Source organism: Hyla sarda, unplaced genomic scaffold (genome assembly GCF_029499605.1).
Source record: "Hyla sarda isolate aHylSar1 unplaced genomic scaffold, aHylSar1.hap1 scaffold_459, whole genome shotgun sequence".
Lineage (NCBI taxonomy): Eukaryota > Metazoa > Chordata > Amphibia > Anura > Hylidae > Hyla > Hyla sarda.
In genome coordinates, this window is record NW_026610472.1 from 223101 (window position 1) to 229501 (window position 6401).

The window sequence follows — 6401 nt, forward strand, 5'->3', positions numbered from 1 at the left end:
GAGATACTGGCCTCCAAGACGGTCAGAGGAAAAAAGTTCTTTTTGGTGGATTGGGAGGGCTGTGGACCTGAAGAGAGATCCTGGGAACCTGAGGACAACATCCTAGACAAAAGTCTGCTCCTCAGGTTCTCAGGCTCTAAGAAGAGGGGGAGACCCAAGGGGGGGGGTACTGTTACGCCGAGCGCTCCGGGTCCCCGCTCCTCCCCGGAGCGCTCGCTTCTCTCTCGCTACCGCAGCGCTCCGGGCAGCTCCACTGACCCGGTTCGCTGCGATACCGTCTCCAGCCGGGATGCGATTCGCGATGCGGGTAGCGCCCGCTCGCGATGCGCATCCCGGCTCCCGTACCTGACTCGCTCTCCGTCTGTCCTGTCCCGGCGCGCGCGGCCCCGCTCCCTAGGGCGCGCGCGCGCCGGGTCTCTGCGATTTAAAGGGCCACTGCGCCGCTGATTGGCGCAGTGGTTCCAATTAGTGTGTTCACCTGTGCACTCCCTATTTATACCTCACTTCCCCTTCACTCCCTCGCCGGATCTTGTTGCCATTGTGCCAGTGAAAGCGTTTCCTTGTGTGTTCCTAGCCTGTGTTCCAGACCTCCTGCCGTTGCCCCTGACTACGATTCTTGCTGCCTGCCCCGACCTTCTGCTACGTCCGACCTTGCTTCTGTCTACTCCCTTGTACCGCGCCTATCTTCAGCAGTCAGAGAGGTTGAGCCGTTGCTAGTGGATACGACCTGGTCACTACCGCCGCAGCAAGACCATCCCGCTTTGCGGCGGGCTCTGGTGAAAACCAGTAGTGACTTAGAACCGATCCACTAGCACGGTCCACGCCAATCCCTCTCTGGCACAGAGGATCCACTACCTGCCAGCCGGCATCGTGACAATACAATACTAATCACTGATCACCATACAATACTAATCACTGATCACCATACAATACTAATCACTGATCACCATATAATACTAATCACTGATCACCATACAATGCTAACCACTGATCACCATACAATGCTAATCACTGATCACCATACAATACTAACCACTGATCACCATACAATACTAATCACTGATCACCATACAATACTAACCACTGATCACCATACAATACTAATCATTGATCACCATACAATACTAACCACTGATCACCATATAATACTAATCACTGATCACCATACAATACTAATCACTGATCACCATACAATACTAATCACTGATCACCATACAATACTAACCACTGATCACCATACAATACTAATCACTGATCACCATACAATACTAACCACTGATAACCATACAATACTAATCACTGATCACCATACAATACTAATCACTGATCACCATACAATACTAATCACTGATCACCATACAATACTAACCACTGATCACCATACAATACTAACCACTGATCACCATATAATACTAACCACTAAGTCACCATACAATACTAATCACTGATCACCATACAATACTAATCACTGATCACCATACAATACTAATCACTGATCACCATACAATACTAACCACTGATCACCATACAATACTGACCACTGATCACCATACAATACTAATCACTGATCACCATACAATACTAACCACTGATCACCATACAATACTAACCACTGATCACCATACAATACTAACCACTGATCACCATACAATACTAACCACTGATCACCATACAATACTAATCACTGATCACCATACAATACTAATCACTGATCACCATACAATACTAATCACTGATCACCATACAATACTAATCACTGATCACCATACAATACTAACCACTGATCACCGTACAATACTAACCACTGATCACCATACAATACTAACCACTGAGTCACCATACAATACTAATCACTGATCACCATACAATACTAATCACTGATCACCATACAATACTAATCACTGATCACCATACAATACTAATCACTGATCACCATACAATACTAATCACTGATCACCATACAATACTAACCACTGATCACCGTACAATACTAACCACTGATCACCATACAATACTAACCACTGAGTCACCATACAATACTAATCACTGATCACCATACAATACTAATCACTGATCACCATACAATACTAATCACTGATCACCATACAATACTAACCACTGATCACCATACAATACTAATCACTGATCACCATACAATACTAACCACTGAGTCACCATACAATACTAATCACTGATCACCATACAATAATAACCCCTGATCCACCAGGTAGTTACCAGTCCCCAGTCTCCCCTACATAATGACGCAGCTTCCACTGGGCTCTGAAGTTAGCTCCTCCTTCGGGGCAGTGGCTTAAATCCATATGGAATTCCAGCCAGCCCAAGGGTGTGATTCCGGCCCCGCCGACCTTGATGACTAATCCTGTGACATCACATTCATTGGAGATCAGGAGGTCCGAGCGAGTGTGACATCACAGGAAAGAAATCACGAGCAGAACGTTCCCAGGAGCAAATAAAAAGTGTACAGTGTTCCTCGGACATACCATGATTTCCACAGACAATGCTTCTGTGTATCGGGGCCATCGCAAAAACGGCTATCCGACACCGCTCACCGCTTCAGCTGCCGCCGGATAGCCATGTAACGTGCCCCGCTGAATGACACATGTCCCCGCCACTTCAGCCCATCATTTCACCGCTCCAGTGCTGCCGCTACCCTGCGGTGTCGCTCTGTAATCGTCATCCCGTCACCGCTCACCCCGCCTCATCGTCCAATAGGGGCGACAGAGAGCGATGGTGCAGGGTAGCGGCGACATAGTGATACGGCAGCAGAGAACTGACAGTCCAGAGCGGTGGGGACATGTATGATCCATAGTACGAATCCCTCAACATACGATGGTTTCAACAAACGATGGTCCGTCTGGAACCAATCACCATCGTATGTTATGGGACCACTGTATATACAACACCCATAGACATCCCTGCAATGTAGTCTACTGAATAGTGCCAGAGAACCCCTTTATCTATACCAAACCATACTATGATAGGAGTGCCCCTTTATTATTCTCCTATACTGACCATACTATGATAGGAGTGCCCCTTTATAATTCTCCTATACTGACCATACTATGATAGGAGTGCCCCTTTATAATTCTCCTTTACTGACCATACTATGATAGGAGTGCCCCTTTATAATTCTCCTATACTGACCATACTATGATAGTAGTGCCCCTTTATAATTCTCCTATACTGACCATACTATGATAGGAGTGCCCCTTTATAATTCTCCTATACAGACCATACTATGATAGGAGTGCCCCTTTATAATTCTCCTATACTGCCCATACTATGATAGGAGTGCCCCTTTATAATTCTCCTATACTGACCATACTATGAAAGTGCCCCTTTATAATTTTCCTAGTTCTATACTGACCATACTATGAGTGCCCCTTTATAATTCTCCTAGTTCTACACTGCCCATACTATGATAGGAGTGCCCCTTTATAATTCTCCTAGTTCTATACTGCCCATACTATGATAGGAGTGCCCCTTTATAATTCTCCTATACTTACCATACTATGATAGGAGTGCCCCTTTATAATTCTCCTATACTTACCATACTGATAGGAGTGCCCCTTTATAATTCTCCTATACTGATCATACTATGATAGGAGTGCCCCTTTATAATTCTCCTAGTTCTATACTGACCATACTATGATAGGAGTGCCCCTTTATAATTCTCCTATACTGCCCATACTATGATAGGAGTGCCCCTTTATAATTCTGCTATACTGACCATACTATGATAGGATTGCCCCTTTATATTTTTCCTAGTTCTATATTAACCATACTATGATAGGAGTGCCCCTTTAATAATTCTCCTAGTTCTATACTGACCATATTATGATAGGAGTGCCCCTTTAATAATTCTCCTAGTTTTATACTGATCATACTATGATAGGAGTGCCCCTTAATAATTCTCCTATACTGTCCATACTATGATAGGAGTGCCCCTTTATAATTCTCCTATACTGTCCATACTATGATAGGAGTGCCCCTTTATAATTCTCCTATACTTACCATACTATGATAGGAGTGCCCCTTTATATTTCTCCAATACTGTCCATACTATGATAGGAGTGCCCCTTTATAATTCTCCTATACTTACCATACTATGATAGGAGTGCCCCTTTATAATTCTCCTATACTGTCCATACTATGATAGGAGTGCCCCTTTATAATTCTCCTATACTGTCCATACTATGATAGGAGTGCCCCTTTATAATTCTCCTATACTGCTCCCTCCTTCACCATGTCTGTGTATTGTTCTTCTATACAACCTGTTTCACGTCCTGCTCATGACTCTCTCTCAGGTGTGTACAGCTGCCATCCATCAGCGCTGCCCGAGACACATGAGCGCTCGTCATTGGTCTGTTGTCCAGTGGGCGGAGCCATCCTGTACCTTCCAGGCTTACACCATTCTGGACTCATTGGTCAGTTCCATATATAAGAGGCTCCATAGCTCAGTGGTTAGAGCACTGGTCTTGTAAACCAGGGGTCGCGAGTTCAATTCTCGCTGGGGCCTGGTCAGTATTTTGGGTTGTATTATAGTTATTACTCTGCTGGATCAGTGAGTAAAATAATAAAAAACATAGGAAGTGATAGGACAGAACTGTTCTGTGCCTCTCCCCGCCCCCATCATGTCTCCAGGGTGTCTGCCCCTATGTCCAGCATCGCTCTCCTAGTAGTACAGCCTGACATCCCGTTATTGGACGGACAGCATTACTTTATGTTCTCCTAGTAATACAGCCTGACATCCCGATGCTGGACGGACAGCATTACTTTATGTTCTCCTAGTAGTACAGCCTGACATCCCGTTACTGGACGGACAGCATTACTTTATGTTCTCCTAGTAATACAGCCTGACATCCCGTTACTGGACGGACAGCATTACTTTATGTTCTCCTAGTAATACAGCCTGACATCCCGTTACTGGACGGACAGCATTACTTTATGTTCTCCTAGTAATACAGCCTGATATCCCGGTGCTGGACGGACAGCATTACTTTATGTTCTCCTAGTAGTACAGCCTGACATCCCGGTGCTGGACGGACAGCATTACTTTATGTTCTCCTAGTAATACAGCCTGACATCCCGGTGCTGGACGGACAGCATTACTTTATGTTCTCCTAGTAATACAGCCTGACATCCCGTTATTGGACGGACAGCATTACTTTATGTTCTCCTAGTAATACAGCCTGACATCCCGTTACTGGACGGACAGCATTACTTTATGTTCTCCTAGTAGTACAGCCTGACATCCCGGTGCTGGACGGACAGCATTACTTTATGTTCTCCTAGTAATACAGCCTGACATCCCGTTACTGGACGGACAGCATTACTTTATGTTCTCCTAGTAATACAGCCTGACATCCCGATGCTGGACGGACAGCATTACTTTATGTTCTCCTAGTAATACAGCCTGACATCCCGTTACTGGACGGACAGCATTACTTTATGTTCTCCTAGTAGTACAGCCTGACATCCCGTTACTGGACGGACAGCATTACTTTATGTTCTCCTAGTAATACAGCCTGACATCCCGTTACTGGACGGACAGCATTACTTTATGTTCTCCTAGTAGTACAGCCTGATATCCCGGTGCTGGACAGACAGCATTACTTTATGTTCTCCTAGTAGTACAGCCTGACATCCCGGTGCTGGACGGACAGCATTACTTTATGTTCTCCTAGTAATACAGCCTGACATCCCGTTACTGGACGGACAGCATTACTTTATGTTCTCCTAGTACAGCCTGACATCCCGTTACTGGACGGACAGCATTACTTTATGTTCTCCTAGTAATACAGCCTGACATCCCGTTACTGGACGGACAGCATTACTTTATGTTCTCCTAGTAATACAGCCTGACATCCCGTTACTGGACGGACAGCATTACTTTATGTTCTCCTAGTAATACAGCCTGACATCCCGTGACTAAGCTTCTCCATTCTTCCTTCCGGATTCTGAACACTGACCACTAGTCTCGTTATCCGGGGTGAATCGTCAATATAATTAGGAAAGAAAATGTCGTCCGGACTCAGACCCGACACTCATGGTGATTGTGAGATATAAGCAGAATTTCTGGCAGATTGATAAACCTCGGCCTAAGTTTCTGATGCACTTGAGTCCTCTCATTGTCTGTGTGGTGTTCTCTAGAGATGAGCGAACTTACAGTAAATTCGATTCGTCACGAACATCTCGGCTCGGCAGTTGCTGACTTTAGCCTGCAAAAATTAGTTCAGCTTTCAGGTGCTCCGGTGGCTGGAGACTCTCCTAGGACTCTCCACCTTTTCCAGCCACCGGAGCACCTGAAAGCTGAACTAATTTTTGCAGGCTAAAGCCAGCAACTGCCGAGCCGAGATGTTCATGACGAATCGAATTTA

General features: G+C 45.2%; 1 non-coding gene across 1 annotated transcript; it reads left to right on the forward strand.

Annotated features, from left to right (window-relative positions):
* Positions 1-4467: 4467 nt before the first annotated feature.
* TRNAT-UGU (transfer RNA threonine (anticodon UGU)) lies at positions 4468-4540 on the forward strand. Its single transcript has one exon. It is a non-coding gene; the product is annotated as a tRNA-Thr (tRNA).
* The last annotated feature ends 1861 nt before the right edge of the window (positions 4541-6401 follow it).